General features: G+C 39.0%; 1 protein-coding gene across 1 annotated transcript in view; it reads left to right on the top strand.

Annotated features, from left to right (window-relative positions):
• Positions 1-654: 654 nt before the first annotated feature.
• LOC121897731 (synaptic vesicle glycoprotein 2B-like) overlaps positions 655-27,973 on the top strand; it is a 70,802-nt gene continuing 43,483 nt past the window's right edge. The window contains exon 1 of the mRNA XM_042412429.1: positions 655-723. The gene's annotated coding sequence lies outside the window, so the exon portion shown is untranslated. The remainder of the gene's footprint in view (positions 724-27,973) is intronic.

Genomic DNA, 27,973 nt, shown 5'->3' with positions numbered 1-27,973 from the left:
GGCTGACAAGCTACAGAATATGAAAAGGAATTTGCACCCCTCACTGGGGTACCGCTCACACCTATACACAAACACACACAGCTGATAAGTATTCAGACCTTGTCTAGACTGCATCAAGAAACTTAACACCCCCTCCTCCGCCCCCGTCTCTCTCTTTCCATCTCTGCATCACTGCTTTGGGATCTCCAGCATCCAGAAAAGGAAAGAGAGAGAAGAGAGGGAAACCCCACCCGGCTTCCTCCGATCCAAAAGATAAGGCAAGTAAATAACCTCTCTTTCCTTTTTTTTTTTTTTACGATGTTCTTAATCTAACTGTATGTAACTATCATCATTCAAATATGCATTTCATTTAGTGACACATATTTTGATGAACTGATTTATCCTACTTTTTGAGAAAGCTTAATTTACAGCCTGAAAACATCAATGAAAATGTTTAGTTCTGCTTGCATGATGATGTTGATTGAAATGAAAAATCCAAGTACTTTCTGGCATGGAGCATACAGTAGATGAACTACAAAACAACACGCTGGCAAATTTTGTTTCATATTCAACTACATGATTAATACGATGTAATTCACTGCAATTATCATTCATATGCATGAAATCAAGTCACAAGTGTGAGATTTTCTGCCTGGTCCTTTCCTTATTGGTCACAGATCTCCCCAGCTGTTACATAATATGCCTCCTTGTGTACTGAGGCGGAATACTAAACAGTTGGGCTGGGTAAGTCAAACAAACAGCTTCCACTGACCTTTGGGTCCTGTCACAATCATTGCCACCTAAAAACCTCTATTTTACCATGTATTTATGAGTTTCAAATATGTGAAAATTAGTGATGTAAAATGTTAAAGGGATACATGGGCATCAATGTGAAAGTAAAGTTGTTTATTTTTTTCTTCTAGTTTTTGAAGATCTAGGTTTAATGATAAAATGCTCTCAGCAGACTATGAATGGTGTTGTCATGACGTGTGCACTAATATACACACATATTCAGTGTTCAGTTAACTGTCATCAGATGTGTAGTACATGAGGCAGAATACGTTGTTCACTTTTTGTTCATATGATGCGTATGTACACAAGAGAAGTGTACCATAGATGTTGCTGGCACAAAAGTAGTGGGTATAGTATACATATTTTAATAACTATGACTGTGTGTATATATACAATATGTGTGTGTATTGTGTGTGTGTGTACCTTGCCAGCAGCTGATAATTGGTAGCTGGCAGATGGCTATTTCATGGAAACCCTAGAACTGGTTTGTCAAGTGGCTTCTCTACACCACAATGCAACCATTTCATAGTGGTGGTGCCATTACTGCTCACAGTCCATTCACTCACCCTCCCTTTTAACTGTTGAAAACTGTTCTTAAAGCCCCAGTACCTTTGAAGACTAGAGATAGGGATTGATGGCAGTTCTCCAATTTTTCTTCTTCATCAACCACTTAAGCCTCTGAAACTGCATTTCAATCATTACAGCAACTTGAACCTTAATGACTGCTGTAATATATATGGTTGAATAAAAACTTATTAAAAACAAAAGGCTCCAAAGCAAGTTTGCATCAGTAACTTAAAAGTTGGAATTCTGTTTTTCTTGCTGCATTGCATTTAGTGTGCCAAATTAATTAACATTGATCTATTTTTTGGCCACTGCATGGGGGGGAAATAGAACAAGTTGAAAACACAACTTGATCTTATAAAGTTGATATAGCAAACATGCATTTGGAGGTGTATCTCTAGCCACCTGATGAATTAACTCCTATATTCACCCTTCTTTTAGCTCTGTTTTGGTCTCCAAAAACTCCTGAGAACAAAATCTGGCTCTTTAGCTGTTAAATACTCCACCATGTTCACCAGCTAATTGTCAACTTTGTCTTTCACTGAGAACAGCTGCCTGCTATCGATGGGAACAATGTTGATGTTAACAGTGAGACTGATCCAAAACAGTGACATTTTGGGCTGTAAAAACCAAAATAATGAGCCGAAAGACATTAAAATGCTTCGTAGAGCAGAGGGGAACTGCAGTGTCGGATGATAATTTTTTGTTGGTTTGTCACTATGACTGCTTTCACTTGACACAGTGATTGCTATGTAAGATTAGATATGCAGGGCCGCTGTTATTTGAAGCTTCCCTGACTATGTTGAACTGCCTTTTTGTGTGTGTCTTTGTGTTTGTGTGTACTTGCCCTATCTGATTCAAAGCTGATCACCCTGGACACAGCCTAATGCCAAAAGTAAAAAGTCACAGATTATCTTGAGAAATGCTCAGAACCAATTTCTACAATGGATGCAGAGTGTATTTCTATTTTCCACTGAGTCACAGAGCTCCCAGTCCATTCATAAATTATAAGTTAAACAAGCTGACAGACTGCAGCAGAGCAGACGAGGTAGAGGGCTATGGGAGAGAGCCCTATTTGGGTTTGGCCTGATTTATAATGCAGGGAAGAAAAGCAAGCATGGACAGTAATTGAAAAGAGAGAGAGAGAAGATGGAGGGAGAAGGAGAGAGGGAGTAAAGCGGCACAGGAAGGAAAGGGCATAGGTTTGGTTTTAACTTTGGTAGGAAATTTTTTGTCAGATGGCCAAAATAATTGTGTATGTGTACTGGCTCTCTGTCACTCTTTTCTTTTTCACGGGCACATGTGCACACACACATACACACATAAAGAGCTTGACTCTGCTAAATGTCTGAAACTGGACTTGAATCATGATTTTTTCTCTGACTTACATTACACTCACTTATATTTTATTTTATTGGTAGACATCTTTTAATTAAATTAATTGAATTAATATTTAAAAACAGCATATCATAGACTGTCACAATAAATGTTACAATAAAATAAATGTGTAGAAACCTATAGGTAATGTGTAGCTCTGTAACTCGCTGTTGGAAGGTTTTCAAACCTCACTTGAGATTCTGTCCTTCTTTCAGTTTGAGGATTTTGGCGACACAACTCAAGAGTTTCACAACAGAGTCACAGTGATGCTCAAACCTATCTTTGCATCATCTCAAAAACTTCTATTTGTATTATTTTTCAGTCAACTCCTGAACTTATGGCTAGATCTTTCACTATGACATCAGAGCTCAGCTGAGAGGCTGCAGCTCACCTGTCTGTGTGTCTAGATTTTCAGAAAAAATGATGCCTGACAGTCATAAATGGTTCTGTTGGACAAGCTATGGCTAATTTAGCTTATAAATAATGTTCATGTCTTAATGACACATATGCAATAAACTCACAAGTCAGTCTTTAAATGCATCGGTCAACTGGAGACTGAGGACAATCTCCCAGCTTTTTTTTTAAAACTGGGTGGAAACAATTAAATCCAGCCTTGCAGAACCAATCCAAGGTCTTTAGAGCAGCCCTTCATATTGGGGCGGTGACATGCAGATCACTATGGAGGAGAATCTGAGGAGAATGGGAGTGTGGGGGGGTGTAAGGAGTGTAGGTTTGTAAGCAGCCATTCTCGCTGCCATTCAAGCAACTACTGTGCATTTATAAATCCCCAGATGATCAGTAGGCGGGGAGATCTCCGATTGTCTGGTATCGTGAGACTAATGCAACAATACCTCTGCCACTCATGGAAGAGGGGAGGGATGGCATTAAATATGGACTGATTACAGAACATTCTAATTAATTAAGCTCAACTGCTACCGACACTTACGTTCTTCTTAATTGTTTTTGAGAGGAGTTTTCTCCAACTGTAATAAGGTTGTTTAATTAACAGCATGTCTGAACAGCAATAACAAATTAGCTAACAACACCTAACAAAATAAATATAATATCATATGACTGTGATTGTTTACACCTTTCTCTTCATTAAAAAAGTCACCAAGAGAACCTGGCAAACGATTGGCCCAATAGCATCCCACTATACATTCATGACCAGTCAGCACATCCCTGAGAGTTTACTTCCACGTAGTATCACTGACCAATCTTGACTGCATAAACTCTGAATAAACTTGCATTTGGTCCAATCACAAACAAGAAATGTTGTCCCTATCTTTTCTGTTTTGTGAAATTGCTATTGTGTTTCCTGTTTTGTTGTTGTGTTCTCTATTTTGTTGTGTTTTGTCCAACGTTATTGTATTTTGCACCTATAATGTGTGACTGCAGTATGTATCCCATAACTCATTTTCTGTTTTTCCATCTCATATATACACAGACCAATCAGACATATAGTATATCTGTCCTGCATTTCAACCACAGTCAGTTATAATGACCACAAAAAAGTTTTCCCCCCTCCTAACTAAAAAACAATCATGTTTTATTGTGATTAAATCTATGTGTATGTTTTGTTAATTTATTTTATCAAGTTGCAGTGCAGAGTTTTCAGCCACTGTAATTATCTTTCAGTTATCTTTTTGTACCAACAAAGAAACAATATCTTTAGCAGTTAAATTCTGCCTTGATACAAGAAACCAGACCACGTGTAGACCATGTGTGTTTCTTAGACTAGTTTGACATTTTGGGAGATGCTTATTTACTTTCTTGTCAAGAATTAGATGAGAACGTTGATACCACGCTTATCTCTGTACTGTAAATATGAAGCTGCAACCAGAAGCTGGTTAGCTTAGCATAAAGACTGGAAACAGGGGGAAATGGCTAGCCTGGCACTGTCCAAAAGTCACAAAATTTGCAGTTTTATGGAGGATGATGTAGACTATTTCTTGGCTGGGACCAGTAACCTCCTGGAATCAGGCTAGCCGTACCTGTAACAGTTTATTGAGCTTTGCCAGTTCTATAAATTTATTTGAAAAATGATCAATTGTCACTTCCTATGCCGATTTTCAGTCCCAACACCCTACACCTGTCCGCAATCTGTATTGTCCCTGTTAAATAACATTAATACATAAACGAATAAATAAGTAAAAGACATTATAGAGAACTTAAAAAAGGACAATGATATCTTGAGATGGATGCCCTCACTGTTATCATAGTGACACCTTATTTAGTTCTGGTAACAATTTTTAAAAATCTTCCTTTTTTTTTAAACTCCAGGCACCAGTTTGCCAACCAGTGAAGTTGGACAGGGATGTTCAGTAGTTGAGAATGTGGTTTGCAGTTTGATGCCATGAGCCTGTTTCCAGCAGCTTAACTTAGCTCAGTTTTGACTGCATTCAAAGATTACACAGATTACACAGTCTGCCTTGGAATCATCCACAAGATTTTGCTGTGGACCAAATGAAAGGAACATTAGTTTTATTTCCTTCTTAAAGAAGCCAGCTGTGTCAACATTTCTTAAGAAATCTCATCTCTGTGTGTGTTTTAACGAGAGAGAAGAAAATTGGGAGGATTCTGCTAGCATATTGCGGGTCATATATTAATCAAAATCTTTTTCATTAATTAGAATTTGCTTTAGTGTACTCAGACTGCAGAATGGGCTGGCATTGCTATTTGGCAGACCAGTCCAATCTAATCCAGTCTAATATGCTCTACTGTGCCAGACCTGGCAAATCAATCTCAGAAATGCAGTCCTTCTGGATCTATGCCAAACAGTAGTTTGCAGAGTCATCCATCTACGGTCTTGTTAAAATCAGAAATCTCTGCTTTTTTCTGCTTTTTTGATTTCCCTTGGTAATGAGCAGACAACATCTGATTAAAAATGCAGCATTTTGATGTGAACCCCAGCACTGGTGGTGTGGAGGAGTGAAAAGATAATAGGCTACATCATATATACAGTGATTTATAGCAATAGCATTTGCATTAGCTGATTGGCATCAGCTTTTCCATTCATGTTCCACAATCACTGGCTCATTCATCAGCTGTGTGGCTATCAGCTGATGGGTTATGTCCGATCATAATTATGAATGTCTACCGCACTTATAACCTGACTCTGCAGATACACTCATGCTTCCTGCTGTAGCCCCCTTGACCACCTCAACCTCCTCCTTATGTGCAATATTTTTGGTATTGTTAATTTGACTAAAATTTATTTATGACTTTGTTAAGGGGGGATTGGTTCACCCAGCAGAATCCTTGTTGCTGCTTAGATTCTTTGAGAGCTCCCTCATAGAGCAAGGCATTTTCCACCAAATCTGTGTTTAACCACTTGCAATGAATAGTCAATTCCTTGTTAGTGTTTGCAAAAAATGAATGAACAAGCCTTTTGTACCGATTCTGTACTATTAACTAATTATGTACTAATTTGGGAAATAGCCACAGCCTCGCAGTCTGAGTCTGACACAAAATCTCTCACCTTCTCCTGCCTACTTGTTTTTTTATTTATTACTAAACTAACTGCTAGAGATCAAAATTAAAGCATTACAGTCTTAAACTGTTTTACAATCTTAACCAGTGCTGTGTGACAAAGTTTAGCTTTAAGCAGTGCAGATGGTGAGTGACTAACATGTTTTCAGTTTTCAGTACTACAAACCCCCCTGTCATCAACCTGTCTTGACTTGACTCAGCTGCTGCTGATACCAGCTTTCACACACTAACTGCCTGCCACTATTCCTTGTCGTAACTGTCTTTGACTGAACTTTATTAGTCAGGGATGACATGATTTGTTTTGGTGCAACGTCAAAGAGAGAGAGAGAGAAATAAGCTCATTGGTGAATTCAGGATGGGTTTGTGAGGATAGCTGCAATGGGACAGTCTTCAACTTTTGCTCTAGCTTCAAAAAGCATTCTGTGTGATATAATAACAAGACTAAATCCACAGCCCTGCTTGCAGCTCTGTGAGACTGTGCAGCGTTGCTTTGTGTTAAATCCTAATGTCAGAATGCTAACACACTCACAATGATAATGATAACATGCCGATGTTTAGCAGGTCTAATGTTTACCATGTGAGAATCATCATAGTATCTGTTAGCATGCTAACATATGCTAATTAGCACTTAACACAAAGTACATCTGAGGCTGATTGGAAAGTCATTAGTTTTACAAGTATTTGGTGATAAACCAAAGTATTCCAAAAATTATTTCATGGCATTTCCTTCAATAGTAGTTGACACATTTAAGTGGTGGAGTGATTGACAGTGCCATACTGGCCACTGGCTAAAAACATAAAACACAGTGACATGAATAAATGATGAAGACATACTTTTTTGATTCCTTTCAGAAAACAGGCCTCCAAGAATGCCAGACAAGCACACTGTGTTCAGATTTCTGGTGTTAACCAGTTTAAACGGGATTATTGTTAGTGTTGTCCAGGTTTTAGTCATAAAAGTCAAACATAATGACAATATCATGACATCATCAGGTCCAACAGGTCTGATGCTCAGTTGGGAGGTGACAGATTAAATCCTCAGTGCGCAATAAGATAACATGTGCTTGACTACCCTGCCTGTGATGTGTTGAAATGTCAGTGTAGACTCTCCATGATACTGAAATCAGGTTTTTGATTGTGAGGTGTGTTCAGTGCTTTTAAGGCTGACTGCCTGGTTGACTGGCTGACTTATTATATCTGATGTAATCCTCTGCCATCAGCTTTATACTGTACTGCCAAAGTATGCCACAGGGATTAAGGATCTTCCCCATCCAGTGCGTGTGTGTGTTTGAGTATATGGACTATTGCTTTCTACTCCTTATGATCTACTGACCGCGATCAAACAAACCAACCACCCAAACCAACTAGGGAGGGGATTGAGGCCAGCTGGCTCAAACCATGTGTATATGTCTGAGGGGGTGGTCTGGGGCCAAATATGACTGTACCATTCTAGACTCCAGAGTCATATTGGAAAGCAGGAGATTTGATGGTGTCCTGGTGGTCAAAGTGCACAATGCTATGGATTTAAAAATGGCCTTTGTTGAACATCATCTCCTTGTTTTTCCACATTTCCTGTCATTCTGCTCTGTAAGCTTTCAAATATGAAAATAGAAATGCTTCCCTTTCAACTTAACAAGCCAGGGAAGCCAACATAGTTGTCCTCTCCAAATCAGATACAACAACACAGCAGCATTTTCAGTTTGTTCCCCTCTTGGAATGCTAATCCAATACTTTTTTTTTGATCATATCTAATACTGACGAATGATAAGCATAATAATATACAGTTATAACTTATGAGTACTTTTTCATTTTCTTCTCTCTTGTTACAACATACTTTGGCAGCCTAAGGGCAAAATAAACACCAGGTAACATCTGTGTGTGTGTGAGTGTGTGTGTGTGTATAATTCGATGGTTTCCCTCCCAGCTTGAACGTACTAATGAGCACACAATAGATGCTCCATATGGTCTGCCCTTAGTGATGTATACACACATACTCACACACACACACACACACAAAGACGTTGGATTTAAGCAGAAAGCAGATCCACGATGACAGCTTTTAAGTTTGAAATCTGAGCTAACCTTTTAAAATCTCCCCAAATTTGACACCATTAAGGCATCACTCAGCGACAAAGACATGATTCTTTTGCACCTGCATTTACAACAGGGCTATAGCTAACAAGTATTGTATTTTGATTACTATATCAATTATTTATTCAATTATTATTTAGTCCAATGTGCTGTCGTCGGATTATTTGTTCAGTCTGACCAACAGATACCTAAAGATATTAAGACAGCAATGACATAAAACAGATCAAATGTGAGACAGCAAATCCATATTTGAATGATTTCAGACTGATAAATGAAACAGTTGGGTAATTATCAAAATTAGACTAATGCACTTATTATAATTGCACTTAGAAATTAAATTAAATCAAATGGTAAGTGTCTCCTTATAAAACCTTCCTCAGACAAACACCTATGTCAGTCCAATGGGCTAATACATGACTTGCCAGTTTATTAGGTTCACCTAGATAAACCAAATGCAGTATAACAGCCCTGCAGTAAATCCCACCTTCATGAATGTTATAATGTACGGTTTATATTTAATCTGTTTCAGAGAGGTGTTGATTTAATTTATGGTCATTTGGAGACTGTAGTTTGTGGTGCTGTTGAACTGTATTGGGCTATACTAAGAGGTGTCTCTAATATTTTAGGTCTACTAAATTTTATTTAGGTAGGTATTTAGGATAAAATTTGCTCAAAATGTATTCAATTTAGGAGCTGTTGATGAGGATGAACCAGCTATTAGGTATGCGTGAGGTGTCCATCTGTACGTTTTCTCTCACCCATATCACTTTCTGATGACACTGAAATGCAGACAGCCTCGCTGTAGTAGCTAAATTGAGAAAGCAAAGCAAAGAAAGTAAAAAGGTGGAAAAAACGGACATCAAAAACACTGACACATGCAGACAGAGGGACAACATAATGTAGTATTTGTGTAAACTGCAAGACCTTTCCATCATTGTATAGAAAGCATCTCTGCACTCACACTAAGTCAACACATCTGTCACTGGGACACCACCACTCCCTTACTCCACCTCCTCCTCTACCCCTCCCTCCCTCCCTGCCTCCATCCATCCCCCTCCCACCGGCCACCCATCTGCCTCTCTCAATTCCCCTGCGCGTCCACCCCACCCTACCCCCCACCAGACCCAGATTCTCCCCACCCGTCAGCCACATGGAATGTTCTTGCACATACTGCAGTACAGAAGTGGACTGTACCATTGTGCCATTGTGTATGTGATGGGTGGGTGGCAGCAGGGAGGAGTGCTGCAGAGAGAGAGAGAGAGAGAGAGAGAGAGAGAGAGAGAGAGAGAGAGAGAGAGAGAGAGAGAGAGAGAGAGAGAGAGAGAGAGAGAGAGAGAGAGAGAGAGAGAGAGAGAGAGAGAGAGAGAGAGAGAGAGAGAGAGAGAGAGAGAGAGAGAGAGAGAGAGAGAGAGAGAGAGAGAGAGAGAGAGAGAGAGGCTGGTGCTGTCTTTTTCTATTCTAATCCCTCAGTCGTGTCTCTGTGTATTGGCTGCGTAGTCAAAGTGATGCTCTTTACGTACACTCTGTAGGAACTCCAGACTATAATATCAGACTGTGAATGAATTATAAAACAGAATTGCTTTGAGGTTGGGACACCATCGATTGGATGTAAACTTCAGTTCGACTCTTTTCTGGTAAGACAAGTGATTTTTGGTCTGGTTTCAGCTGTTTGTATTGTATTTTAGTTAATATTGATTGCTAAAACCTGTGTTGTATGTTAAATGTAATGGAAGAATCTTTACTGAGATTATTATTGGACCAAAAAGTGTTTGGATTTGATTTATTTTCAGGTTTTGGAGCACAAACACACATATTGAAGTTTTTCTTTAGTTCTATGGCTTAAATAAGTGTCATCCTTACATAAAACACAGTATCGCCATGTGTAATATATTGTTTTGGATTGAGTTACAGAAAGTAGATAATGTACTGTTTAGAGCATGGGTAGATCAGACATCCGAACTTTTGTTCCAGTAGATCGCCAGCTGTATGTGCACAGATCATACACATCTCAGAAAAAAAATCACTTTGCTTTGTTAACATTGAGAACTCAGTGAATTTAGAGTTCTTAACAAGGGGCAAAGTAAATGGGGGCATGAATGTATTAATAACAGACAGGAAGCACGAAAGCTCCTATTCAGCAGGGATTGCTTGCCAACAGCATTATGTAATCAATGCACACACACACACACACACACATATATATCTCACCTTACATTCTTTTTCTTGCAATATATATACGCCACATTATAGCATGAAAATTTGTACAATGGGATATGGACTTTTGTTTTGTTACTGTTGACTCATCGTCAATGTAACATGAATTCCACATCAAAAGCTGAACATGTAGCAGATGATCAAGCTGGGCTTTGGTCTCTGGATCGTTATTGGCCTGAGCTGTGGCCTGGGCTTCTTGTATTGTAATGAGTGCAGTCATCCAAAGTGTACAGCTGTCAGTGTTGTCAGCATGCCTCCAGCACCGTTTCAGATATCCCACATTAACAGAGTTAGACCATTTTAAATCACTCTCAAACTCAAAGCACTATGTTAAAGAAGTTATATACTACAGAATGAGACTGTGCTCCCAAGAAAAATCAGTAATTTAAGCAAGTGCACCAAAAAAGACGTTCAAGTCAGTGCCCTCAAATGCTGTAGTAGTTATGACAAAGCAAAGGAGCAAGCAAAGGATTAAGCAAAGGAGGAAATCAGGTGATGTTATCATAGAGTGACAAAGTTTTTGTAGGGAGGAAGTTGGAGAGGTCACCGAAACATCGGACCTTAACACAAGAGGCCACTGGTCACCTCCTATTTCCAACTGCGAGTCCACGTTGCTTTTAAAAACCATGACCTATTTTGGAAGGATGGCATGATTCAAGGTGAAGACCATGTTGATGGGCTGAGTGAGGTCTCATAGATCCATAGTTACAGTGATTTTAAGGTTTTAGGCTCCTCACTGCAATATTTTTAAAAAAAGATACAAAAAAGATAAAAAGTTGTAGAATGTAGAATTATAACAAATTTGGTGATGTTTCCTTCAGTGCCATTATCAGATCAAAATTTCAATTTGTCCAATCCTTTGGTTTAAACATCAGAATATTAGCACTGTCATTGTGAGCATGTTAGCATGCTGACATTAGCTTTTAATTCAAAGCCCCAAAATAAATACAACTGTGCCTAAATACAACCTCACAGAGCCGTTAGCATGGCTGCAGAATTTTAGTCTTGTCTGATCTAGTGCCCCTATCAGTACGACTAACCCAATTGTCAGTGCCTTCAAAACACTGTTACAAATTACTCTTACAAAAATCATTCTTAAGAGTTCTTTCTCATCTTCTTGCGCTCTAGTTTAAGTTTGGATAGGTTTGAGTCCAAAAACTACCTGGTCAGGGTGGAAAGATTGTGGTTTGGGTTTTCAAAAAAACACTTGGTTAAAGTTAGGAAACAATCGTGGTCATGGCTAAAAGAAACTGATGCTAACTGGAAGCAGCAACTGACTCATCCATCCACCCTGACCTCCTTGTCAGGTAAAGGCTCAATATAAAATATAAAAGTCATTTTAGGAATTCGAACAAACTGCAAATGTTTTGTTCTTAAACTGGTACCAGCTATAGTAGCTTGACTACCATGGTGTTGTAGATTTTCCAGACATCTAATGCTCTTCTTTATTTCTGTATAGTATGAAAACCAATTTGCAGAGACTCAGTTTTGCTTGATTTTGGTAATCCATCAGAGTGAACAACACGTCTGCATTTATTTTGATCAAAGTTTCATTATTGTTGTATGCTAATGCAATCACCCTGCGTTTACAACTGCAATACCATGAAAGAATAGTGTAACTCTGACAAAAATAGAAGCAGACATGATGTTCAGTGTGATGGATTACAACCTCAAGACTGAAGAATTGATCTTGTCAGGTTAGTGAAATAAAGGTATTACATAGAAAACACATAATGAGACCCAAAATATAGGATAAAGATGTAAAAACACTGATATGGTCCTTTTTAAAACCAGCTGGCCTCATATTTGATGATGGTGCTGTACCAGAGTGCAGCTTACTTCTGCTCCGATTTGATACAGTAGACTGCACTGTACCTAACGCGTGTCTGTGTGTGTGTGTGTGTGTGAGGTCTCTTCCTGCTGTAGATAGGAACACGATGCATTATTAATCTTGTATAAATGACTGGGCTGACTCTGTAGCTCTCTCCAGCTTCCACTCTTACATCTTTCACAGGTCTGAGCAGGGTTGTTTTTGTCTTTCTGATCACACAGTTTATCACATCAGTTTCATTCCCAATTCAATGCTGAAAGTTGTTCTAGATGAAAAGGTTGTCATAAAAACAGACTGTCTGCCAAACAAGAAAGGTAGCTCAGTCTTACAGTTGCAGTACAATACGCATCTTCTCTCCCATTAGAGGAATGTTCTCTGTAATGTTTCCTTTAGTGTCTCTCTGTTTACAGGCAGTGGAATGTTTTCTGTATTGGTGTATAGTGTTTTCTGTAGTGCTTCCTGGCTCTGTTATGTTTGGACTGACCTTGGGGAGTGGACTTTGACCAATGGAAAAAGCTGTACTTGTTAGTATTTTTTTTATATATAAAATTTGAGCATCTCTGTGGGTTTCACCAAGGATGTCACGTCACTCAAAAGCTACTGATCAGCTTTAAATGAAATTTAGTGAAAAAGTCTCCCATGAACCAAGTAATAACAGAGTATTTTTTGGTGCAGATAACATAACCATGTTGCTATTTACAAATAACTTTACATTTTGGTTGATAACCCATTCACTGTCCTCCTGATATTTAGCTGAGTCTTACACTGTTGTCTACACAGGCTGGCTAGAGACAACAGCATGTCAGTAGCGCAGCAGCTTCAGTTTTCTTGATTTTCTACACAGGATGTTTTCAGGCACAGTAATGCTGTGAAGTTCAAACAGTGTTCTGGCAGTGCTCAGAGCCCAGCACACGATTATTGTGGTTATGCAAGTAAAATGAAAGCAAACAGAAGTGCATTTGTTTTGTCTGATGCCTGTAGCAGTTTTTATTTTATGTATGAAGAATGTATGCCATGTGCGGACTATGTTTTTTAGTGCTTATTTTTCTTCTTAGTATGTATGTTTCTTTTATTGTGTATGTTAAGTTTTTGTGCACACACTGCCAACCGATTTCCCTCTGGGATAATAATAAAGTTAATCTATTAAACTAATCGAAGTGTCAGAAGGATGAAAATACAGCTGAAATTCCTCCCATGGAGATGAGTCTTGAGGTCCTCTCCACATGATCAGCAGTGTGAATTGTGTTCACTGTGAAGTGTGGCACAGAGCACCATGCAGAGCCAAGGTTAGTGTAGGATTATGCCATCGACGTATGTTTTTAAGTTGTTGTTGTACATTTCTGTGTACTCTCCAATACAAAGAATGAGCAAAACAAAACAATGAAAGAAACTCTAAGCAAAAATTCACATTGTGAAGTGAACACTAGTGGAACACAAACTAGTCTGGTAGGCTAGTGTGGTCTAGTCTAGGCTTGGCTTGGCTTGTGAGTGAGTGGGCGAGAGAGGTTGTGGAGGGCTGAATACAGCTGCTGTCACACCTGAGGTGGGTGGGAGGTTTGATGCACTTAAAACAATACATCTCACTGCAGATGTCCTATGTTGGCGCTAACAAATGATTCATTTCAAAAAAATGTTTTCATTCGCTTGTGTCCAGTGTGTGTGTGTGTGTGTGTGTGTGTGGTGTGACATGGCAGACAAATGAAGTACTTCCACAGAGTTCTTAAATAATTTAGAACCACTGTGAGCTACAGGAGCAGGAGTATAGGCAGGACTGTACCATACAGCTTTAATGATGTCGTTCATCTGTAGATCCATGAGGCTTAGGATGGATGTGCTCCAGCACCATTCTGGTGTAGTGTGTGTGTTGTTGGATGTGTCATGCTCATGATATAAAGAGGCAAAGTAGCGTCATAATACATAAAAGGATTCATGGCTTCATAGAGGTGGTAAAGATCTTAACAGTATAAAAGGTTTTGAATCTTTGAAGCTCCAAAATTCTCAAGCAGAAATTGACATGTGTATGCAAATGATGCTAACCTGACATTAACATGAGCTGTTCCTGTGGGAGAATGTATCCTGAATGCTGAAATGTTGCGGCATTTTATTTAAAAAGCAAGAGTATTTTAGCTGTCGGCTGATACACATCAAACAGGAAAATGCTAAATGTATCTTTGTAGCTCTGGGGAACAGTTTGCTTGAGGACAGAGATCTATGATCAAATATTCTAGGTTCACTCACTATCTTTTCCCAGATCTTTCATATCTCATTGCCTTCCTGCGTGAAGAGAAATTGCTTAGGTGTCGCTATATGAGACCTTAACTATATCAGGTACATGTACATGGTGAGTCTCTTGTCCAGGGTGCTTGCTGTTTCACAAATGTAGTGTTGCCTACGGCTACTGAAAGTGATGTCATACACCACCTCAGCCCTCCTTTCAGGGGGGCAGGCACTGCTCTCTGGGGAGTTTTTTTTATTCACTCACGCCATTGAAAATGTTATATTAGTCACTAATGAGACCAGTGATGATGTACCTTGTCATTCCTGTTGATATCTTTAACAGGCAGGATTTAAAGGACGGGTTCACAATTTTTCAAGTCTGTCTTAAAACAACAATCAGGAGCCCAAATGAACATTGTGACATGTTTTTCTTGCTGTAATCATTCCTCCTGTTCATACTGACCATTAGAAGATCCCTTCATAATGACCTTACAATGTAAGTGATAGAGGACAAAATCCACACAGTCTTTTTAGTGCCAAAGTTTCTCTTTTTGTTACTATACTTCCACTGCAGCTCAACAGGGACACACTGTCTGAGGAAACACAAAGAGGGAGTCTTTTTGATGCTAAAAAGACATGAAATGTGGCAGATATCCACTTGATATGAATAACTCAGACTGCTGAAGCCTCATATAAGTCAACTTTTAAATGCATTTTTGCACAAAATGACTGTGTGGACACATTGTTGATTTTGGCCTCCATCACTTACAATGAAAGCACATTTGAAGGGGATCTTTTAACAGCCAGTATAAACAGGAGGAATGATTACAGCAAGGAAAACCTCTTTCACTGTTCATATGTACACGTGACTGCTGTTTTAAGACACTTGAAAAATTGTGAACCCGTCCTTTATAGGCACTGCTGAGGTCTGAAAGGTGTCCGTTTGTGATATTAGATTGAAATCTCCATTTGCAGACAATGTCATCCTCTGGATTTATCAAACTTTATATTGTGTACATTGTACTGCTTGACCCTTAAGAGTCCCAGGTCAAAAGTGAGGACAGTGTGATAGAGTAGCTGCAGTAATCTATGTTTATTAGACCTTGCTAGTGAAGAAAAAGGTAAGCCATGCCATTGCTTTTGATATACAGGTCAATGCCACTCCTATGCCTCAAGAGGAGCCAGTTATTGGGTGTGCATGCCCTAGAGGCCTCTGTTTGACAATTATCGAGACAGAAATGACTTAGAGAAGTCCTCAGAGCTGATGAGGGACAATAGAAAGGCTACATCTACCAACTGATCCAGTTGGTCCATCACCCTGTCCTGGATAAGCAAATGGACAGATGGATGTGATCAAACATACACATTAAGTCTCATGTGATGGTATGATAAAGTGTTTCATAATTGTCTTCTTTAAGCAATCATGTCCTTAGAGTGATGTGAAAGCAGACTGAAGTTAGCAATGGATGAACAACACCTAGCTACTAGCCTGGAGGAAACCAAATATTCATCTGATATTCATGATGGGACAAGCAGCACCTGCAACATTTATAACTAAGCACATTACTGTGTGTGTGTGTGTGTGTTATGAATTTGGTGTATGTGGATGTAAGCTGTTTACCTCATTTTCTTGCATGTTTTGGGGAGTTTCTTTACATACAATTGAATGTGTTTATGGGTCCTTTTAGAAAATAAATTGTCAGGTCATTGTTAAAATTTGTAGTATTGGTTGTCTGGGATTAATTTATGTGTTTCACCAATGAAACAAATGGATTGATTTTACGGACAAGAACAATAACTTTGAGACGTGAAGGGAGAAGCAGGTCGTACTCAGTTTAGGCAGCCATAGCTGTGAACATCTGGAGTCAGTGAACATTAGCAAACATGGAGCCGCTGGTCGCAGCTGTCTGAGTTTTCCACCTTTGAGAATTTCTCGCCCAGTTTCAACAATACAGTGCTTTATTTCAATTTTAAAAAAAGAACAGGTGAATGAGATGTTCAGACAGATTTCTCTTTTCAAACTGGTTTGCAATAAAAAAAAAAAATATATATATATATATAATTAATTTGTCAATGAATATTGGCTTACCACAGGCGAACAGCCAGTGCTATAAACAAAGATGTGGAAATGTTCCAATGTGACCGCTCGTATAAACTACATATAAACCTCCACCACAACACTCCCTCACTGGGAGCCACTGAACATTTATGGATTCAGAGAGATGTATGGAGCCCTTAAGTGAACATGGGCAAAAAAACCCCAAAACATATATATCAAGGCCACATTTTACTACATTGAGCGCTCAAAATGGTATCGCATGCACATGAGATACAATTCGTGGTTAATTAATTATTTACTGTCATTACTTAAATAATTTTATATACCAGGAATTAACACTCTGCGTCATATCCTCATCCATCCTATTATATTCTTATACTATAAACCCATCCTAACTATTTAGGAGCAGTGGGCAGCCACAGACTGACAGCACATAGTTGAAGCAGGTGCACTGCACTTCATGCTTTGGGGAGAAAGGCTGGTCTGTTGTGCTGGCTCTCTGTATATACACTTAACTTGTGCACACAAATTAACCAAAACGTAGGAATGAATTGTATTTCACATGCATGCAATAGCATTTCGAGTGCTCAGTGTAGAAAAACGTGGCCTTGATATATATTTTTTTTCTCTCTATGGCCCTTCCGGGGCTCTGTAGACATGAGAAGAGTGAAATGTTTTTTATATCAATGGTAACATATATTTGTGTCAACTTATAGCATTTTCAAAAACTTGTGACATGAAGTTATTTTTAGATGAACACCGAAAAAAATTGAGGTCACATGTTTTTTTTGTTTTTTTTTTAAAAGTTGGAGATACAGCACCAATACAATTAAGGAAGGTGAAGTTTCTGCAATTTTTTGGACTTATAGCCAATCTAATAGCTTGGTAAAAAAATGTACAAGCCTGATGACACAGATGTGATAATATCCGTTCCGAGTGTCCGTCTCAATAACATCTACTAGGGTGCAACTAAGAAGCTCGTGCTAAAATGCTAAATTTAGCAGGATTTTGGATTGGATTTTGTAATAACAAAGGCCTGCTCAGTTCGTTTTGTAGATTACTTATACATAAAGCCTCACTAAGTCAACATTTTATATTAACAATGGATCAGGTGACTATGTGTAATGTGAAAGGCCACAAAGAATTATCAGTCGTGTCTGCCTTTCCCCTAGGCTCTTCTGAGCATTTTACTGTCTTTTAGCTCATTGTTTTGGATTTCCAGCCCACAATGTTGTAGGGTTCAGTCTCACTGCTGTTGATGCAGATGTTTTCAGCCTGAAAGTTCTGATAAACCCTCTGTATAACCTACAAAGTTAGCGACTAGCTGGTGAACTTAACAGAGCATTTAGCAGCTAAAGAGCCAGACATTTTCGGAGACCAAAACTGAGCTAAAAGGGGAGTATATACTAATACTGTTCTCTGTCTGCTAGACATGTTAATATTTGAATAGACATCTGTTAAAACTTAATAATATGGCAATGCTGTGTTTACAGCTTGTTCCACTGCCCCCAAATGGTTAAAAAAAAAATCAACAAAGCAGCTTTAAGAGATGTCCTCACGTCATGTTCCTTGTTAGATTTCCCTTGACACAAGTAAGAGCAGTTCTCTGAACATGGCTCAGCTGTTTTTAATAACTTATTCTTCTATTCTTATATTTAATGCTTTAAACACTTCTCACATGACTCAAATAGAAAGACAGTTAAAATTAGAATCACCTAGAATACTCTGTTCTCCATTGCCAATTCTACTTCCTCTTCCACTGTTTAGCATGTTTCATAGAGCAGTGAAAGATGGACTTCACATACTGTTTCAAGAAGGCTCAGGAATGTTTGAAAGGTCTTTGCTTTTGCAGTTGAAGAGGTGATTAGCAGAAAAGAGTAGCCCTGAACCCTCTGTACCTTGACGCAGGAAGAGTAGATGATGTTCACACATCCTCCTCTGTATTTCCAAGTTCACCTCTGCTGAAAGCCTGTGTAGCTCAGATGACATAATCCCTGCTGGTTAAAAGCATATTCTTTTGTCAGTGTATGTGCATGCTTCTGTGTAATCACTCACCAAGTTTAAAATCAGTCAACCATCAGATTCCAATCTGACTCAGCATCTGTTTCAGACAACCCTCCTCTCCTGTACCACTAATGATCTCTCTCACACGCAGACACAAACTCTGAGCAAGTCAAAGATTACAGTCAATGACAGTGAAGCCATGTTTTAAGACATAAAAAAATACTCTGCTTTGAATAATAATTTGTCTGATATGGTGTACTCCCCCCCGCCCCCCCCCCCCCGCATCATGTGTTTGCAGACCATATCTGTCATTCAATGCAATGCTCCTATGCAAAAAGACAATGTAATATAATAACCTCCAGACTCTACAACACTGCATTCTTTTCAGTCGGTATGTGGAACTGCCAGTCCACTGTCAATAAAGTTGATTTCATCCCTGCCACCAATCATGCTTTTTTCCATACTACTCAATCATCTGGGCGATGATGTGCAACTGGCTTTCCAATTTACAACAAATGGAAATGTACCCACTTATCGCCTATATGCAACCATTTCTCATATGAATACTGTGCCATCACAGTGACAGTTCCTTTCTGTTTGATATTGTTTACCGTCCACCAGGACAGTTGGACAGTTATATTAATGAGCTGGACATGCTGTTGTCATACATCCCTGAAGACGACTGTCCACTAAGAATACTGGATGATATGAACTTCCACCTTGACAAACCATAATCAGCTGGCCTTCTGTGTCTCCTGAGCTAATTAGATCTTAAACAGGTCTGCACCCTTCCTAACTCCTAACTCTTCTCCTGTCTGGTTTCATGGTGGTAGAACCAATTGCCAACCATGATTAGGTCAGCAGATTACCTCTTCTGAGAGTAATATGAGTCTAATATGCTCTTGCTCCATTCCATTTCTTGATCCTTCTTTAGCTCTCTCTCTCAAAAAGATATAAAACTTATTATAGAAGGCTTCATTTTGATCTACTGTTCATTGTACATTGCTTTGGGCAAACGCATCTGCTGAATTAATAAATGTAAATGTAAATTACTAAAATAAAAGGTAAGAGATTTAGGCCTGATGGACATGTTAGCAGAAGTACTGAGCCCTACCACATTTCAGCTCTGTTGAAATTTTTGCTACTCTTTTTTCCTGGAAAATGTCCTTGCAACTGTTGAATTCTTCAACATAAGATTTTCTGCTGCAGTGAATTGAACTGAGTAGCTTCACAGGGTCAACCGTATTTTTTGTTTAAAAAAAGTCTTAATTTATCCAGAATTCATGGAAAATAAATCCTATTTAAAGCCACAGAATCTCAGCTTTTCTCATCTTTTGTTGCAATATGCTCCAAAGCATATCTTAATGCGGAGAGGTTTTGTCAAAGGCTTCTGTAAGGCTCATTGAACAGCCTGGCAGCAGTACAGAGATATTTCCTTTTCAAGTTTTTAAGTGAGCCTCACCCTTCTGACCAATCAGTGAAGGCCAAAGTCAGGGGTACGTGCTCACTGCTATTAATCAGTACATGAACACCTTACTGGTCTACTACTCCTCTAGTGCAGAGACTCCATGCTAGCATTAGCTGCTGGAATACATCACTATGGCTGATTTATACTTCTGCGTTGAATCTATGCAGAGCCTACACCATAGCCAACGTAAGTGGCCTACGCTGTTGTGAGCATTTATACTTGTGTGCTGGTGTGTCTGCGTGGCTCTGCAATTACACCACGAAAGCACTAGTTGGCGGTAGGGTTTCTATGCCACTGTGTTGAGTTTCTTCCGGTTTCTTTGTGTGTTTCAAACAATGGCGACTGAAACTGAGTAGATCATGTTGGAGCTGGAGCTAATAAATGTTGAACAACCCTGACTTTTAATGAAATTACTGCAACAAAGAGAAGACGTTGGAGGAGATAGTGTGTACGATCTCAGTTAACGTCTCCTCGATTTGATCCATGTTCTGCCAACTCACATTCAACTCAATTCAAAAATGGCAGAGAAGAAGGAGCAGTCAGAAATGCATAGGAGGAAATGCGACACTACTAAGTGGACCAATCACAGTTGTTGCGGTCTTTGTAACCGCAACGTGTAGTTACATTTCTGGGGAGGTGCATGTCAGGGTACGGCATAGGGAACATGGCTATGCCATACCTATGGTGTAGATTCAATGCAGAAGTATAAATCAGGCTTCACTCACTGGCTAGCAAACTCCTGATACCTGCATTAGTCCAATGCAAGAGCTCTTTTAATTCCAGTCCCTGGGGAGAAATTACCAGTGAATATCATGAGTATTCCAAAGTGAAGGGCTGGGCAGAGCACAACAGAGCAGGGAGAGGGAGAGGAGTGGTTTGCCCTTGATATTGCCCAAAACTTGCATATTGTAGCTTTAAGATAGTCAAGACCTTGACAGCTTTGTGCAACAGATGAATTTAGATATCTATCTACAGTCTGACTATTAATTAGATATAAGCCATAATCAAAGTCTATTTTTGTAAACCCTGAGCTAGTAAATTAAAGCAAAGAGCCTAGACAAATCCACACAGATGAGTTTGACGAAATCTAAGACAGAATCCTGCCACGTTACTACAACAAAGCCTCAGAACGAGGTATCCGAAGAACTGCTGGCTAAATTCCCTAGAAGATAAATCCTAATAAGTTTTGTCTTTTGTCCAGCACAAAGCAGGACTGTGAGGAAGTCCAATCTCGGAACTGGTCTGCGTTGGTACACTATGGAAATGATTGTGATCAGAGAATCTCTTGTGGTAGGAGAGTTTGTTTATTTCCACAAAGTTGAACATACAGGTATTGCAGCAGTGTATGTGTGGTCTGAAATAAACATAAGAAAAATAAATAGTTTTAAATTTGACATAAATCCAAATATAACAAATGTGAGTTATTTCTGTTTTACAATAGTGCTAGGTAACTCTATTTAGCACACAGGCCTAAAATAGTGTTAATGTAATGTTAAGTGTTAAGGGTTAATTATTTTTACCATTATTTTAGCAATAATGCCATGATTTTATTGCACATCATCTTTTCTTTTTTGCTTGAACTGTAAGGTTTGTCTGACAACCATACCTGCGAAACTCATGGAAACACAATGTCATTGTTTTTAAAGCACAGGCAAACAATGCTGAGGAATATTGCTGATTCATTGTCATGCTTCCCTGTACTCTGTAAATAAACAGTAGCATCCTTCAGGTTTGCAATCAGGGGGTGAAGAAAAGGCTTAAATTTAACTTGCTGAAACCTGCAGACACCCTGCTGGCTGTGCTATCTGATTAATTATGTGCTTTATGAGGAGAGGGGCGGTCATTGTAGGCTGGTAAAGCTGCGTCAGTCATGTGACAGAGATGGGGCCGATGGGGGACAGACTAACTCCGTCTGCCCAGATTTTAATTTCCTGCTCCCCACCCCTCTGTACCAAAACAACCTATCAGCATTGATCAAAGGATCAATGCTTATCGCTCTTCAACTGCCAATCAAATAATTTACCACTGCTGAGTCATATCATACTTTTTCTTTTTTTCTCCCTATCTCATTCTGGATTTCTTTCTCTCTCTGTCATTAGTTTATTAGGCTGTATTTGCTGCTCAGAGGACGGCAAACATGCCAAACAACAATAAAGAGAGTATGAGATAAAATCCCATAAACAACACATTACACAAAGAGACACAGAAAGCATTTTTATCCTCATTTTATTAATCTTGTTTTTAGATGCTTGTTTTTGTGAGAGCCATTATTTATTTGTTGTTTGTATCACTTCTTGTTTTATACTTCCTGTTTCATGGTTTGTCTCATCTAACTTCTGGATGACAGTCTCATCAACAAGTAACTGAGGTAGTGTTGATAAACTATTAATTAGTATATTTGTCTTTAGACTTGCAGAATAGGACTTCATTCATGATTTATAGCTGCATTAACTATTTTTTTGTGGCCACTTGGTGGCAGAGGAACCGGTTGTAAATACAACACTTATATATCATCACTTTAAGGTCATATGGCTAATGTTTTAGCAAACAGTTACCTATTTACTGTACGCATCCAGCAGACTCAGAGTAACACTAGCATTCATTTGGAGTTGTGTTTGAGTCCAGTAGATGAACATGAATCCAATATTCACTCTCCTTTTATCTCTGTTTTAGTCTCCACCAACTCCTGAAATAAATGACTCGTTTGCTGCTAAATGCTCCACTATGTTCACCAGCTAATTACTATCTTTGTCTGTCAGTCATTTGGTGCTGGGCAGGTAGTGTAGAGTGGATTAATCAGAGCTTTCATGCTGAAAACACAAGGCCAGAAAACCAAAACAATAGATAAGAGAGGCTGAAGTGCAGTTTCTGGTGGTGACATTGAGCAAAAATTATATGCAAATATTATATGCCAATAAATAGTTCTGCCAAACACCTTTTCGTAGAAATGTAATCACTGCCAGGATTATGTTCACTGGGAACTTTTTCCAGACAAAAAATTGCTATACTCTTGTGTTGCAGCGGTTGGTTTGGGTGGATGGCAGGTGTACAAAGCACACAACTTTGACCATGCAGTTCACATCCTGCATTCTGCATGTGGATAACAATTTTCCCTTAACCTTTAGGCAGTAGTAAGTGACTTTTTGGCCATGTGGGGGCAGTAGAGAAACCTGTTAACATGACATGAACATACAGTACCAGTCAAAAGTTTGGACACACCTTCCCATCCTCTTGAATGACAAAGTGTGTCCAAACTTTTGACTGGAAAAACGATAGAATCAGTTGTTTCTATAAATGCCCCCAAATGGCCAAAATATATTTATGCTCAAGTGACAGAAGTCTTCTAGCAGCCTAAGTAACTATGATGGGTGAAAAGAAGAAATCAGATGACATGAATTTTTAGCAAAAAATATTTGTTTCAATGGTGATTTGTAACTTTTTTGGGAAGCACAGTCAAATTATGGTGTACTAACAACTACTGATAACAGGAGTTATATCAGAAAATGTTTGTATGTGTCATTCTGCCTGGACCAACAACATATTTTGTCATTTAATATTGGAAGACTTCAACAGTTGCCTCATTAGACATCCACCAGACAAATGTGCAGCAGGTTTATTAGAGTTTGTTTGCTGAAAACAGCCGTCTGCTGCTGCTGGAGAACAGACAGATGAGAGTGTTAAAACTTATCAAAACAATGAGCTGAAAAATGCTAAAAACAATTCCTTATTGCTGAGGGGAACAGAGTTGGTGACAATTCTCTGTGGGTTTGTTACTTTAAGTGACTTGCACATAGTAATTTTATTTCAATAAAAATGTTGATTATTGCAGCCTTAATCAGGTGTTTTGAGTTGCCTGAACAGAATGATAAAAATATGAATCATGCTTTAGGGGCAACAAGCAGATACTGTAGGGAAAACACATAAAATACATTGTCAGTGAATGTTTTGCTGATATATTCAGTATGACTATTTTGCGACTTTGCAGATACTCAATACAATATTAAAAATCATAATGTAAGAGTGAGTCTGTGAATTAGTTTGAAAAGGGCGATATGAAATGCCTGAGAGGAGTTGTATATGTTAAGTACACATCTGGCTGTGACAATAACCTGCACTAGTGCAGAGCTGAGTTAACCAGGCTATCAGCGCAGAAAATAGTAAAACTTAACAAAGAGTTGAACGAAGAAGTGGCAGATAAACAAAATTGTGTAGGACAGAGTGGAGCAATAAATCCAGTGGCCAACACCCCAACCACTAATGGTGTACTGCTGTTAGCCTAATGGAGTAATGGTCTGCCTTCATCAAGAGCTTCAGAGGTAGAAGAAACCACACACTCTACCAAACATAACAGACAGAGCACATCTTTATGTATCACAGTAATCTGCTTTAGCAGCTATGATAACTGATAAAGAGGAGAATCCTTCAGCAAATGGTCTCACCTTTCAAATGGTACATAATTGAATTAAGCAAGTAGATACAATGGTATGGTCCTGCAACTTTGGCCAGCTATCAAACGACATAAGTGTATCATAGAATCTGATGTAATCTAACACTGCACTGCAATGCTTGTAGTCTTAGTAACTCTGGAATCAAAGCCTCCACTGTTGCATTTGCATCATAGATCTCGTTGGATAAGTGCATCATCTAGCATGTTTGTGGCCAAATATGTACACATATGTATTAAATGTGAAATAGTTGATCCTATGTACAACTTATGATGTTACCTACTGTACCTTCTGTGGCTGTTCCAATTTGTTATCAGGTACTGGTAAATACATCACATGAACTGGACTAATGATGACAGTCCTGGAAAGTGTAAATAATGGAAGTTAGGTACAGTAAAAACATTATTTCAGCCAGGATCCTCACATTGGGGCTTTAACCATTTAAAAAAAAAAAAATCAAAATTCACAAACTATGTGCTAACACTGAAGGGTTAAGGAGTTAAATTACTGAAAGCAGGCAGCAGTGTAGCAGAGCTCAGTGTTGGTGTGTGCATGTGGAATAAGTGCCAAATGTTTATATGGATTGCCTAGTGTTAGAGATAGGACATGGGAATATATGATTGGACAGTATATTGAACATGTGAATATAAAACTATAGCAAGGCTCAATTGTTTGTTCTTTGTATCAGTCTGGATGCTGTTAATAACAGGGTAGGTTTAAGTTACAGTACAGGTAAAATTTAGATATATAGGTACATTTACCATCAACCTGTTGAGTTGTTCATCACATGTTGAAGTAAAACATCACAATTTATAGTGTAAATTCGGGTTTTTGTCATATTTTACCACCTGTGTTCACACATTCACTTTTTGCTTTAAGGTCAGCTTCCAGTTGATGAAATTGGAAATTTAAACTTTACACTCCCCTCTCCTTTGGGAAGGAATTGAAGGTTCAATCTGGTCCTCCAAAACACCCACCTTTGAGAATTGGGGGCGGTGGAAGGGGCACTTTGAGGAACTAAAACTAGCTGACAGACTCTTTGTCAAGAAGGCTTCATCCATAACACTGGCAGAGGTCTGAGATGCTGAAGGCTCTAGACATTGTTAGGCTAACATGGAGAGGATGTCAAAGTGCAGCTGGGAAGAGGACAGTGTCCAGTTTGGGGACCTAATGATTACGGTTGGGTATCCTTTGGTTTTGTTTCCAATACTGCTGCTAAAACAATTAAAAAAAAATTGGTACTGGTGCCTGAACTGATAATTAAAAAAGCAAAGAAGCACAAAACGACGGTCAACTTCATTGAAGAACACCTTTTTTTTTTTTTTACAGGCAAATTTGCACAACAACATATATACAACAGTTTAAAATATAATTAAATTATATAAATATAAATAAATACAAAACACTTAACAAATTCACATAAAAATAAAACCTAATCCAACTATAATAATTCAATACTAATACTAACAGTTACAGTACTAATAACAGCAAAATTAATTTTGAGTAGCTATTCTTCTATAAACTCCAGCTTCAAACTTCAGCAATTCTTTTGCAGAAATATCATCCTATTTGCTTTCTCCAGCAAAATACAACACCTCTCCTGACTAATAGCATGTCCTGCACAGGAGAAAACCCTCTCAGATAGTATTGATGAGGCCTGTACACACAGGTATGTGTTTGAAAGTGCAAACAATATGGGGAGGCTGTCCTGCTTCCCCCACCACCAGGCTATAGAGTCTTGTCCTGATGGGATTGAAGGCAGATTTCTGTATATCTCAATCTCTATTTGGACCCAGCGATGGAGGGGGCACTGTTTTTAGTGGTCGTTGCCTGAAGAAGCTCTGGGTCCTCATCCTCAAACAGCTCCTCAAGGGCTGACTTCTTGGCACACTTCATGTGAGATGGAGGCTGAAAAATACATAAAAGTAGTGTGTAGACAAACATGCTTCAAAAAATGCTGAGATGCATGATGAGACTATGACCACCTCATGAGTGTGAAGCATTTGGGATAAGAGCACCTCCCATTCTAAGGCCATGATTTCTCTGATGGAAAATGGTGGATTACTCCCTCCAGGTTGGAGGTGAGTTGCTGCCCCAAGTGAAGGAGTTCAAGTATCTTAGGTCTTGATCACAAGTGAAGTGCTTAGAGTAAAAGTTAGGCTGACAGGCAGGTCAATGCAGCATCAGCAGTAATGCAGGCATTGTACTGGACTATTGTGGTGAAGAAGGAGTTGAGCCTGAAGGCAAATCTCTTAATTTTCCAGATGTTCAAACCCTCACCGATGGCCATGAGCTTTGGGTGGTGAACTAAAGAATGAGATTGGGGATACAAGCAGCTGGAATGAGTGTCCTCATTAAGGTGTCTGGACTCAGCCATAGAAATAGGGTGGGGAGCTTGGACATCCGATGGGTGCTTGTAGTAGAGCTGGTCATCAGTGTTGTGGATTATGTCAATAAACAACTATGACATGTTTGTGGATCCACAAAGCAATGCCTAAAGACCAAAAGCAAATGTGGTGGCTTGTCACTGAAAAGAAATGATGTTAGTCTGCAGTGGGAGACAAATTACAGTACAGGTGGTTCACATAATGAAAACTTCCAACAACTGCTACCTTCACAAATGGAGCACAATGGTGTTGCAGTTAAAGTCCTGTATTTATCTTTCCAATCTTTTCCTCTTCACCTGAGTGCACTTTCTTTTTTTCTCTGATAAAAACCACAAGATCAAATTTGAACTCTTGAACACTTAAGTTTGTCTGTCTGTGTCCGTCTTTTTTTCATTTCTTTACTACTGCCTGCTACCCACAAAGATATAGGGCAGGGAAGTCATACACACACACACACACACACACACACACACACACACACACACACACACACACACACACACACACACACACACACAGATCTGCGTTGTCAGGTTTAATCCTTGTGATCAGGGATTACTGCAGTGCAGTTTGGGCTTGAACACAACATACACTGCACTTGACACACAGATAAGTCAGGAGATGGCTGTAATTAAAGCAAACCCACATCCACCAGTCTGCTACCGGAAATACTCACTAGAGAACAAAATGTGGATTAATCTGCCATTAAAAATAGTTCCCAACAAATGTACAATTTCCTCCTGTTTCAGTGGTTTGTTAATAACGAAATTTTCCCTGTTTGTGTGTGTGTGTATGTGTGTGTCAGCATGAGAGGAATAAGAGAGCTAAAGGGAGCACTTGACCACACAGCAAGATCAATCGGTCAAATGGCAGGAGAGTCATTTTGTGGAAATGGATTCATTTACAACCAGTGAGAGACTCAGAGGAGAGGAGAGCAAAGATAAATGGAAAGACAATAAAATGATAAAGAGAAAGTATAGTGTGTAGGCGTGTATCTATAGATCTCAGCAATTGGTTGAAGAGGCTGTAATCCCACAGAGTGCATTATTTTTC

Source organism: Thunnus maccoyii, chromosome 5 (genome assembly GCF_910596095.1).
Source record: "Thunnus maccoyii chromosome 5, fThuMac1.1, whole genome shotgun sequence".
Lineage (NCBI taxonomy): Eukaryota > Metazoa > Chordata > Actinopteri > Scombriformes > Scombridae > Thunnus > Thunnus maccoyii.
This window is presented reverse-complemented; position numbering and strand designations above follow the sequence as displayed.